The sequence below is a fragment of the Genypterus blacodes genome, unplaced genomic scaffold, assembly GCF_046128005.1.
Source record: "Genypterus blacodes isolate CSIRO-AG114 ecotype Tasmania unplaced genomic scaffold, CSIRO-AGI_Gbla_v1 ptg000002l_1, whole genome shotgun sequence".
In the NCBI taxonomy this organism is placed as follows: domain Eukaryota; kingdom Metazoa; phylum Chordata; class Actinopteri; order Ophidiiformes; family Ophidiidae; genus Genypterus; species Genypterus blacodes.
In genome coordinates this window covers 366,947-379,549 of record NW_027466816.1, presented here as the reverse complement: position 1 = coordinate 379,549, position 12,603 = coordinate 366,947, and positions in this window count along the sequence as shown.

Below are 12,603 nucleotides of genomic sequence, written 5' to 3'. Positions count from 1 at the left end.
CTCTCAACCCCTCCTACATTCCTCCATGTCGGAGGGTACTGACCCAGAAAGTGTCAGATATGTATGAGAGAGAAGCAGCATCACTCAGGAGAAGGCTGTCCAAAGTGTAAGCAGTTTGCCTAACAACTGACTGTTGGACGTCAAGGACTACAACCTCATTCATGTCTGTAACATGCCACTTCATTGAAGATTTTCACATGTCCTCCTGCCTCCTGGACTGCTTTGAATTTAATGAGCGGCACACAGCAGACAACTTGGCAAACAAGCTCCTCAGTGTTGCAGCAGAGTGGGAGGTTGACATGAAAGTGGTGTGCTGCTTCACAGACAATGCTGCAAACATCACAAAGGCCATTCACATAACAGGATGGACCCACCTCCCGTGCCTGGCACACACCGTAAATCTTGTGGTAAGAGATGCCCTCAAAGGTCCACAACCCATCATCAATAAAGTTAAGGAGGCAGTGGAATACTTCCATAGAAGCACAGTGGGAGCACAAAAACTGAAGGAAACACAGCTCCAAATGAAGATGGACGAACTACGACCCAAACAGGACTGTGTCACAAGATGGAACTCAACATATTTCATGTTGCAGAGTTTCCTCACCAACAAGAACCCCATTGTCTCCACCCTGGCCATCACCAATGCACCTGTTCACCCTTTATCTCCAGAAGAATGGACTACAATGCAAGAGATATGCACCCTCTTGAAGCCATTTGAAGAGGTCACTGTGGAACTCAGTGCAGAAAGGTATGTAGTTCAACTGGTCAGCGGTAGTTTTCTATAGCATGCATCCAAATTAGCTGATACTAAATAATGAATATTTGATACATAAAAGATACTGTGTAATACATCATAGTATTTAATATTGTTGGTACAACTTTATAATTGTATCGTTATAATAACATTTATCTTTTTTCTCACTAGCTACGTGACTGCCTCCAAAGTAATACTGCTGGCCAGGGGACTGCAGAGAGCCACGGCTGATTTCCAGAGGAGGGCAACAACACGGGCAGCAAAAGACATGGTCAACTCGCTTTCTTCTGGCATGTCAGCTAGATTCCATAGAATGGAATCCAACCACATCCTTGCGGATGCTGCTGCGCTTGACCCAAGATTCAAAAGGATGGCAGAACTGCAGACGAGGCTTTTCAAAGAGTATCAACTGCAGCAGCAAGAATCGCAATTAGCAGCAGCGAACCCATCCAGCAACCGGTCCAAGAGGAAGGAGCAGGCAGTGCTGCTCCGGAATCAGTTGTTTGGAGCTATTTCCATGAGGAGGTAAGGATGGCAAAAATTCATCAAAATGTTTTCTCTAAATCTAGAATGACATCAGTCTAATATCACAATCTCATAATAAAATAGTTTTATCTCCCACCTCTATGAGCAGGTAGCTGGAACAGTGGCAACTCTGGACCCCACAGCAGACGCTGTCATGGAGGTGCGGGCGTACCTAGAGGAGCCTCTTGTTCCAAAAAATTAAGATTGTCTCAAGTGGTGGGAAAGGCGGGTGCCTGTGTACCCCAGGCTTAGTAAACTCATAGCTAAGAAGCTTTGCGTTGTGGCCACATCAGTTCCATCGGAGAGAATTTTCCCTAAAACTGGACAAATAGTCACAAAGAGGAGAAGTCGCCTGAAGCCTGCAAAAGTGAGATCTCTTGTCTTTCTCAATGCAAATTTGCCGAAGGACCAGAAGTAGAGGCCATAAAGCATGGAACTGCTTTATTATTCTGGGAATAGGCTACTATTCACCCAAGGACAGTTCAGGAGTCCTCCTCAGGGTTTAGCTCTATTTTTATTAATTAATTTTTTTTTTACAAAGCAACTATATGCACTTCAGGACAGTTCACTAGTCCATTGTAATCCAGTTTGTATTATTAGTACTAGTGGGCTGTATGCACATTTTTTTCTCTAATTTATTGTAGTTTTATCTATTTTATAAGCCTTTATTATATAATTCTATTTATTGTTTTGAGTTTTTCTGTATTGTTAATAATGTTCTTGTGTGGAAATGTTGCACTAAAAGCTTTTGCATGGAACTTCATTGTAGCCTGCTTTGTTTTTTATTGTGTATTTATAAGTGTTTAGGTGTTGCATGAATAACATAAGTCAAAGTAGTTATACACACATACACACACTTTATACAAAGGGTAAATAGTGTTCTCACTGTCAACTCAGAGGGATATGGCAGTGGAATATTTACAATGAATCCATATCAGACTTTAAAATCTTGTCCACACATGTCAAATGAAGCTATAATCAATATTTCAGAATAATTCAAACTCAAATATTGGTGGGAAATCTGAGTTTGAAATTATTCTGATCCAAATCTCAGCCCATCATTCCTCCCTGTGATTATTTCCAGGATAAAATGAATTAATCCCAGGCTGGCTTCTTAAAAGTGAATAAATATAAAAATGAGCCAAGTGAGCCAAATGAAATGAAATGAACGGATCCCAAACAGGCTTACAGGCTTATTCTGTGTTTCTAAATGGATGTTTGAATGCCATGAACTCTGTACAGTATTTGGAGGAATTAAATCATCCAGTTGACATGAAAGCCATCCTCAGTAAATTACCTTTCAAATTACAAAAAAAGATGGCGAATTAAAGCTTTTGAACTACAGGAACGCAAAGCCACAAGGGCAAAGTTTGCGGATTTCGTAGAGTTTGTGAGCTATCAATCCCGAATCCTGTCACATCCACTGTTTGGAAGCTTAAATCTCACACAGGCAAGAAGGGCCGGCTCATCACAGGCAAGCAAGCCCTTTCCCTCCAAGGACAGGAGGCCCAAAGGTGGATACAGTGGGTGTGCTACCAGTGTGGAAACAGCGACGTACAGCAACTCTGAGCAGGTTTTATCGGAAGGTGCAAGTAAAACACAAAGACAAACAAGTAAAGAGTGTTTGCATTGCAAGGAAGACCATCCTCTCAGTTCATGTACGCAGCTGAAAAGGAAAAATCATAAGAAAAAGCTGGAGTTCTTAAGGAAAAATGGAGTGTGTTTTGGATGCTTTGAAGTCGGTTACATGAGCAAAGGTTGTCAAAAGAGACTTACCTGTCAAGTGTGTTTTCTTAAGCATCCAACGATCCTACATACCAACAAAAAAGAGCTTAATAATCAGAAAGATGAAAATTCAAAAGATATGGCTGTGACAGACGTATACGCAAATCAAACTAATGTGTGGAGTGATACTGGGGCCGGTAACTCAGAATGCAAACTTGCTATAGTCCCTGTGAAAGTCAAAATGAAGAAAAGTGATAAGGTGATTAATACCTATGCTTTTATGGACCAAGGAAGCTCTGTGACATTCTGCAGAGTCCTTACTCAGGCAGTTGCAGACCACAGGAAGCAGAACAAGTATTCTGCTTAGAACCATGAACAAGGAACAGGTCATAAAGACGTCCATGGTGACCGGTATGGAAATCAGTGGTCTTGAAGGCAATGCGTATCTGGAACTCCCTGAGGTGTACTCCCACACTGTGATTCCTGTGAAAGGTGAAAATATTCCCAATCAGGAGGACGTAAAGCAATGGCCGTATCTCCATGAAGTGAAAATTCCACAAATTGAAGCGGAAGTCAGTTTGTTGATTGGGAACAATGTTCCTAAGGCTTTGGAGCCGTGGATGATAATTAACAGTAAAAACAACTTGGATGGACAGTCAATGGGACCCTCAGAAAGGGCACTGGCAAGGTCATCACATCCAACAGGATCTATCTGGTGAAGATTGAGGAGTTATTTCAACAACAGCTGAAACATGATTTCCCAGAGCGCCAGCATGAGGAGCGCTTAGAGATGTCTCAAGAAGACCATGCATTCTTGGAAAAGGTTTCTAAATCAGTAAAGCTGAATGAAGGGCACTACAGCATTGGTTTGCCTTTGAGAAATGACAATGCTGAGTTCCCAAACAATCGCTGTCTGGCTGAGCAAAGAGCCATAAGCTTGAAAAGAAAACTGATAAAGAACATACCATTCCATGAGGAATACAAAAGATTCATGGCTGACAATTTAAGGAAAGGTTTTACTATCCAAATAACACCACATGAGATGCAAAACAAAACCAATATGGGAAAGACATGGTACATACCTCATCATGGGGTGTATCACCCAAACAAACACAAGTTAAGGGTAGTGTTTGATTGTGGAGCTACTTACCAAGGTCTGTCCCTCAGCTTCTACAGGGCCCAGATCTCACCAACAGTATTACTGGTGTCCTCACAAGGTTTCGGCAAGGGCTGTCGCCTTTATGGCTGATGTGGAGGCCATGTTTCACCAAGTCCGAGTACCTGACGAGGACTCGGATCTGTTAAGATTCTTGTGGTGGCCTGATGGAGAGTTGTGCAAGGATCTTGAGGATTACAAGATGGTGGTACACATCTTTGGAGCCACATCATCTCCCAGCTGTGCAACCTTTGCTTTACAGCAATGTGCGAGAGACAACATTGTCAACTTTGACCCAGAAGTCATACAGACAGTACTCAGAAACTTTTATGTGGACGACTGTTTAAAGTCTATAAACTCTGAGCAAGAGGCCATTCTACTCGCTAAAAACCTCAACAGGCTGTGCGCTACTGGTAGTTTTAAGCTGAATAAATGGATCAGTAACAGCAGGTCGTTGCTTCTCTCCATCCGAGAACAGATCCGAGCACAAGAGGTAAAAGATCTGGATCTGAATCAAGTTGCACTGCCCATTGAAAGAGCTCTAGGAGTACAATGGTGCATCCAGTCCGATTCATTTGGCTTCAAAATCCATCTTCAAGACAAGCCGCTTACCAGGAGAGGAATCTCCATGTGAGCTCCATATATGATCCTTTGGGTATGTTGGCACCAGTCATCCTCTCCGCAAAGCAGATACTACAGGAGTTATGTGGATTAAGGCTTGCTTGGGATGATTCCATACCAGAAAACCTACACAGGAGATGGTTAAGCTGGCTAACTGACCTGTCCCAACTGGAGAAGTTCAAGTGATAAGCGCAAAGTTGACTGTGCATTTGTTATGGGCAAAGAAAGGGTGGTGCCATTAAAACCCATCACCATCCCAAGGCTTGAGCTCACAGCAGCTACTATGGCTGCACGAATGGATTTAATCTACAGTCAGAACTTGAACTTTCTTTGCTGCCTTCAGTCTATTGGACAGATAGCACATCTGTGCTAAAGTATCTGAGAAATGAAACCTCTAGATTTCACACTTTTGTTGCCAATAGAGTATCCAGTATCCGTGCTGCATCTGATGTTACACAGTGGCGTTATGTCAGTGGCACTCTGAATCCTGCTGATTGTGCGTCCAGAGGCTTATCAGTCACTCGTTTCCTGAATTCAGTGTGGATCCAAGGTCCTGAATTCCTGCAACATCCAGAAACTGAGTGGCCTCGAAGCCCAGAATGCACATTGACACAGGACGATCCTGGAGTGAAAGTCTTCACCGTATGTGTGGTTCCTGTGGATGAACAGATGAATACAGTCATGAAATTCATCACTTACTACTCAGAGTGGCATCGACTCCGAAAGGCTGCAGCGTGGGTGTTAAAAATCAAAGCAACATTGAGAGGTGCCTGTAAGGAAAAGGAAGAGAAAACTGCTCATGGAAAAAGAAAAAGAAATGACAAACACCTGCTGTCTGTGGAGGACATACAGGTAGCTGAAAATGCCATCATAAAATTTTGTCAATCAAAAGACTACAAAGAGGAACTAGAGTCTTTGAGGAAAGGAATGCCTGTGAAGAAGAACAGCCACAAACATAAACTTACCCCAGTGCTTCAGGATGAACTAATTAGAGTTGGTGGAAGGTTGGTCAAGTCTGCATTGCCTCATGAAGCTAAGCACCCTGCCATTCTGCCACAAAACCATCACGTAACAACTCTAATTATCAGACACGTACATGAAACCATCGGACACAGTGGGCGGAACCATACCCTGTGTCGCCTCAGGCAAAGGTATTGGATACCAAAGGCAAACTCTGCGGTCAGGACAGTGATCACAAAGTGCTTCCGCTGTAGAAGATTGAGTGGCGTCAGAGGTTCACAGTACATGTCAGACTTACCTCAGGACAGATTGTTATCGGAGGAACCACCTTTCACTAATGTGGGCATAGACTTTTTTGGCCCATTTGAAATAAAGAGGGGGAGAACCAATTTGAAGCGGTATGGAGTTATCTTCACGTGCCTGAACATCAGAGCCGTGCACTTGGAGGTTGCACATACATTGAATACCGACTCCTGCATTAATGCAATCAGAAGGTTTGTAGCAAGACGAGGCACAGTCAAGACCATGAGATCTGATAACGGAACCAATCTCGTAAGAGCAGAACGAGAATTGCGAGAGTCTATTCAAGATCTGGATAATCTCAAGATTCATTTCACCTTGCGTAAGAAAGGCATATCATGGACATTCAACCCACCTGCTGGGTCACACCACGGTGGAATATGGGAGAGGCAAATAAGAACAGTCAGACGCATTCTTGGAGCTTTAGCCATGGAACAGACTCTGGACGAGGAGGGATCGCTAACATTGCTTTGTGAGGTTGAAGCCATAATTAATGACAGGCCCATCTCTAAAGCTTGCAATGACCCTTTGGACCTGGAGCCTCTCACACCCAATCACCTCCTTCTCCTTAAAGGAAAGCCTTCATTACCACCTGGAGTATTCAGCTTAGAGGACTGTTACGCCAAAAGAAGATGGCGCCAAGTACTGTACATGGCAGACCTCTTTTGGAAAAGGTGGACAAGAGAATACCTGCCAGAACTGCAAGAAAGACAAAAGTGGACTAACAAAAGGAGAAACTTTGTTGCTGGCGATATTGTCCTCATAATAGACGATACTGCGCCCAGAAACTCATGGGTCATGGGCCGAATCACACAAACCCTGCCGGACAATAGAGGGTTTGTGAGACAAGTGCAAGTGCAGACCAAGACCAGCACCTTGACCAGGCCCATCACAAAGCTTGCCCTGCTCCTCTCTCTCTCTCTCTCTCTCTCTCTCTCTCTCTCTCTCTCTCTCTCCCCTATACTGATTTGCATACATTACATACATCATGGACTGTGTGAACTTCTTTTTTGTGTTTTTTGGAGGAAGATTTTTGATTTTTGATCGCATTTTTGAAAGAAGATTTCTGATTTTTGATTGCATTTTTGAAAAAAAGATTTTTGATTTTTGATCGCATTTTGAAAGTCACACAAGGGAATACAGCGGCTGATGAAGCTGCAAAAGTAGTCACGGGTGCAGACAAATTGGGTGAAGTTTTTCTGGTTACTCATGAAGTAGATTTGAAAGACAAAATTACGGCAAGGGATGTAACTTGAACTTGAACTATAAACTGAACAAAAAAAATGACTTGAATGCATACTTGAAGTATGTTATATATGAAGTGATATGAAGTGTGATCTCAATAAGGATATGTTTAGAATTTTTGGCTGACTCCTTGGTTGTTTGTTTTATAATTGTACTGTTTGTTTACAGAACAATTAGGGGCTGGAATGTTGGAGCCGGAAGGGGTTATGCTTATTGTTATTATTTACAGTTATGAAATATTAGGATAAAATGAAATTAAGGGTTTTGCATTTATCATAATTTGATTGAATAATTCTTTGTTGTTATTTGGATTTGCTTTATGTACTGTGAAGCAACGTGGAGGTGCGAAATTGCGTTGGCCACAACCCACTTTGATTGACAGGTGACTGCCGCACCTGACCTAGTAGAGCTAATTAAAGCAGTCTAGTTGCGTCTCTCATTAGACAAGTTGCAAGGCATGCAGCAAATAGGTTTTTTGACCGCAACAGGCGCTATGTTTGGAATATCGGAAAAGGCTTAATCCAACGTAACAAGTGCTACATTTGGAACATACGTTTGGAACATTGGAATTCGCTTGATCCACTGCTATTTTGCACCTCCAGGCGGATCGAACCATCTCAATTCAAGGTACATAATCCATGTTCATCTTTGCTACAATAAATAACCCTTAATCAACCACGAACCATCCCGACCATTGATATAGTGCTTGAAGCGCGTCAACCTAAGGCTGGACTAGGAAATTGGATCTACAACAATACCCATATTGGTATCAGAACATACACCTATTGCGCTTGGGAAGAGATGCTTTGTGTAGGTTGAATAGTACGATAAAATGTACACCGGACGGCTGTCTGGTGTACAAAGTGCCAAATGATATTGTTGACCAATTTTTGATGACAGCGGAAACTGAAGCTTCATCAGTATTTTGGATTGGAAATCGTAGTGCAGAATTTTTGGAACCAGCTAAATTGTGGGAGAAGTTCATCGCAACAAATATGCATAATACGAAGCTTCCTGAGTATCCGTATCACTGCACGCTCAAGTATTTTAAGAATGATGCACAATCAAACTCAGAGAAGTGGTTGAGCCGTCAACCAAACCAAGTTCAACTCAGTTCATGTTGCATAATTTTGGGACCACAAGGAGTAGCCATGAAGGTAGTCAGAGATGATTATTTGAATGGAGAATTTGAAAAGAGTGTGCCACAGCTGACTTTGTTGGTGTCAGAGGAATATGAGCAGAAGCACATAGGAGAAATGATGACAGAAGCGGAAGAAGCTGTTTTTGTACCGATAGAAGAGAATCTTGCCATCTGGAGGAGTGAGGATCAGCGATTCATTAAAATTATGATCTCTGCTCAAGGACAGGGACAGCCACAAACTGTGCAGATGACACATGAGTCAATTTGCAGCGCTAAAATGGATCCAAACTCTATGAGAGAGGAGATGCTGCGACAAGTTCCAGAATGCTTGTGGGCTCAGCATACATATTACATTACATTACATTACGATCATTTGGCAGACGCTTTTATCCAAAGCGACTTACATTATATTACCACCCTTCGCAGAGGGGGGAGCAATTGAGGGTTCGGTGCCTTGCTCAGGGGCACCTAAGGGACTCGAACCGGCAACCCTGTAAACCCGATAAAAGCGTCTGCCAAATGATCGTAATGTAATGTAATGTAATGTAATGTAATGTAATGTAATGTAATGTAGAGAAATAGCAATAGCTAAATGTGCAGCACACAAAGCGGATGCGTCAAAAGTCACACAAGGGAATACAGCGGCTGATGAAGCTGCAAAAGTAGTCACGGGTGCAGACAAATTGGGCGAAGTTTTTCTGGTTACTCATGAAGTAGATTTGAAAGACAAAATTACGGCAAGGGATGTAATTTTGATGCAGGAAGCTGCTCCTGCAATGGATAAACAGTATGGCAAGATCGAGGTGCCACACAAGATTCTACGGGTTTTTGGAGAAATCAGTAGGGGCTGATAATAGCACCTCCGGACCTGTTAGGTCTGATGATTCAGGAAGCACATGGGTTAGCTCATGTTGCGAGGGGGGAAGTTAGAAGAAAGATCACAAAGGAATATGGATTTTGGGCACCATGTTTGCTCGAACAGATTGATTACGTCATAGGCAGATGTACTATTTGTCTGAAAAATAATGTTGGGAAGGGTGTGATAGTTCCTCCGGGTCACATTCCAAATCCGAGGGGTCCTATGCGAGAGCTAGTTATAGACTTTGTTGACATGATAAAACAAGTTGAAGGAAAGAGATATATGCTAGTTGTCGTGGACAGATTTTCACGATGGCCTGAAGCTTGCCCAACCAAGCGGAAGGACGCTCAGTCAGTTGCCAAGTTTTTGTGTAGAGAGGTCATAAGCAGGTGGGGACTTCCAGATCGGATATCCTCAGACAATGGGAAGGAGTTCATGGATATGACTGTAAAATTGATTTTGAAAAAGTTGGAAATTAAACAGCGTATTGGTGCAGTTTATCATCCGCAAAGCCAAGGGATGTGTGAAAGAATGAATGGAGTGCTGAAAAACCGGATTGTGAAAATTACTTCTATTATTGTTTTGAGTTTTAGTAGTTCTACGAGAGGGCGATATAATCAAAGGGGGGAAATGGAAAAAAGTGACTCTCATAAATCTGAAATAATTACATGTATTCATTTGTATTTGATGTTTTAATTTACATCTGTTGTTTTTGCAAAAGATACTGGGTGGTTTTTTTCTTTCCTTCCAGAAGAACATTGGGGGAAAGATAGGCTGAAGCGATTCAGATACGCAAACAAGGACAATAAGAATGGACTGAAGGACTCTGAACAAGGACACGATGATCAGATGTTCAGATTCAACACATCAACACTTTGTTGAAGAGTTGACGATGCTGAGAGAATGCAGTGTGATATATTTTTAGGTTTTCTCTTATATGAAATTGCGTGATTGATACTTAATTATTTTCTTGGTGCTAGTTTAAAGAGTGATGTTTTCAGATATGGTGTAAATATATTGGGACCTCAGATGTTTTTGTTTTTTCCTCGATGTTTAGGGAAATGGGGACTAGGCAGGGAAAGGTCCATCTGAAGGTTCAATGGGTCGATCAGCCTGATTTTGGACATTGTTTTGAATGAATTGTATGATGGATATTTCAGGAGTGATGGCTGCCTGACAAGTTTTTTTCGATCTCGCACTCCATAAAGAAGAAGTAAGAATTAATTGATTAAGAATTGATAAAATTGATAAAGTTATGCTGTAAGAAACACATGTAGGAGGAATTGTTATCTCTGTTATAATTCATGTATGTTATACTCTTGTTTTTCAAGACTCTGTGGAGTCTCGAAGGGGGGAAATATGTAGTGTAATTTGCTGTGATCCAGCATCTCAATAAGAACGTATATTCATTCTATGGAAGGCCAGTCTAAACCGGACAAGTGATGTAAATAACACAAAAGATCAACAGTTTAAGCCTTGGGCTTAAACAGCTCTACATATATATTCATGTTAAGAGTAAGGTAAAAGTTTATATACCAAATAAAGGCCATCATAAAATGAACTGTTACCCCCTCAGGATGACCACGTAGTGTTTACAGTGGTCTCAGGTGTTTTGTCAATACCCACTGAACAGGTCTTTTCTTGAGTGAGAAGCAACTGTATAAATATGTCAGAAAATCAGGAGTTCAGGAGAGACTCATCCCGGCTGCAGAGTCTCTCACAAGCCTTCCATGGTGCTTGTTATGATGCTGTACCTCATGTAATAAAACCTTATTATACAAGCAAAGGCAGTGTCAGTGGAGATCCTTCCTTCCTTCATCTTCACATCATCGCAACACAAGATTCCACTAAACCTGCATCAAAACTGCAGACACATACATGTTTTGTCGATTAGATACATACAGCAGAAACGGTTTGTTGTAGTCGGGTGTTGCTAAAGACGGGGCTGTTTGCATTTCCTGTTTCATTGTTTCAAATGCTTTTTTTGTCTCATTTGTCCAGTTTAAGGCAGCTTTTAGTTCTTGAGTTCCTGCTTGTTTCTTGATTTCTCTGAGTGGAGCGGTTTTGATAGCATAGTCTTCAATCCAATCTGAACTGTAGCCTGTCATCCCTAGAAATGTCATCATTTGTCCTGAGTCGACTCTTTATATTGGACAGGAGATGCTCTGTAAGGATCAAAGTCAATGTCCCCTGAAATTTGAATGACCCCTTTCTCCGTTCGCACCTTCCTAGCTTTAAAATTCTCTCGGATTTCTCTCAACCTGTTCCTGTAATTTGCGCCTTCATCTTTGAACAATTTAATTATCTCTTCCTGTTTCTCTCTCTGTCATCTTTTCTTGCCTTTGTCCGACGGTTCGTAGTCTTTTATTCTGAGTTGCATCTCTTCACATGCATTGACATCAAATGTGCCTCCAGCTGGGCAGGGACTGCATACGTTTTTAGTTCGCTTCTCCCACTTTTCAGGTGTTTTCTCTATGTCTTTTTTGCTCAGGGGATACTAAATTCCCAAGAGGGTTACCGGTATTCCGTCCATTTCTGCTGTACGTATCAACAATTTGAATATTATATCTTTTGATGTTTTTATGCCTGGATAGGCTTAATTGCGTAGTTTTAGAGCGGCAATAATTACAGTTTGGTCTTCTTCACTAAGTTAAGCAGCATATATATTTCAAGCACAAGTTATAGTTGTTATACGTCCTAAGTCACCTCTTCTTAAGCACTTATTCTGAATTCAGCATCTGGTAATACATTAAAATCAAACAATGCAACAATATATGTCAATACTGTATTGCAGCTCTCAGTTTATGTACAGAAAAATTGGTGTAAGCCAAACAATATTAAGTGGTTAGAACTGACTCCAGAAAGTCTCAGATGTGGAGGAGGGAAGTCAGCCTCTCTCCTTTCTTCCTGTTTAGCAGGCCCGAGTGTGTGAAGTCTAGGCACGCCCACTCGGTGGTATCCGCCCCTCCTGTGCTTCAGTCGGGCACAGGACAGCGCTGCGTACACATCTGTCTCAACACACTGGGTGAATAAAGCAATACAGCACAGAATATAGCAACAGTTTAGTTTCAGCAATTTTCAACTCGGCAACAGCAGTGCTCCTGCAGCACACAACAAAACAACACTGCACCAGGTTTTTAACCGATTATATTGCCAGATGGAATGTTCAACCATCAATTTTGACCACTACTTTATGGTACAAGTTTTTACTAGTTGTACTTCTTCTACAATTTTCAGCTTAAAATTTCAGAGTTTAATTTACTTCGTATTTGCAATGGAGCCCAAACTGGACACACACATGGCTCCCTTTTGTTCTT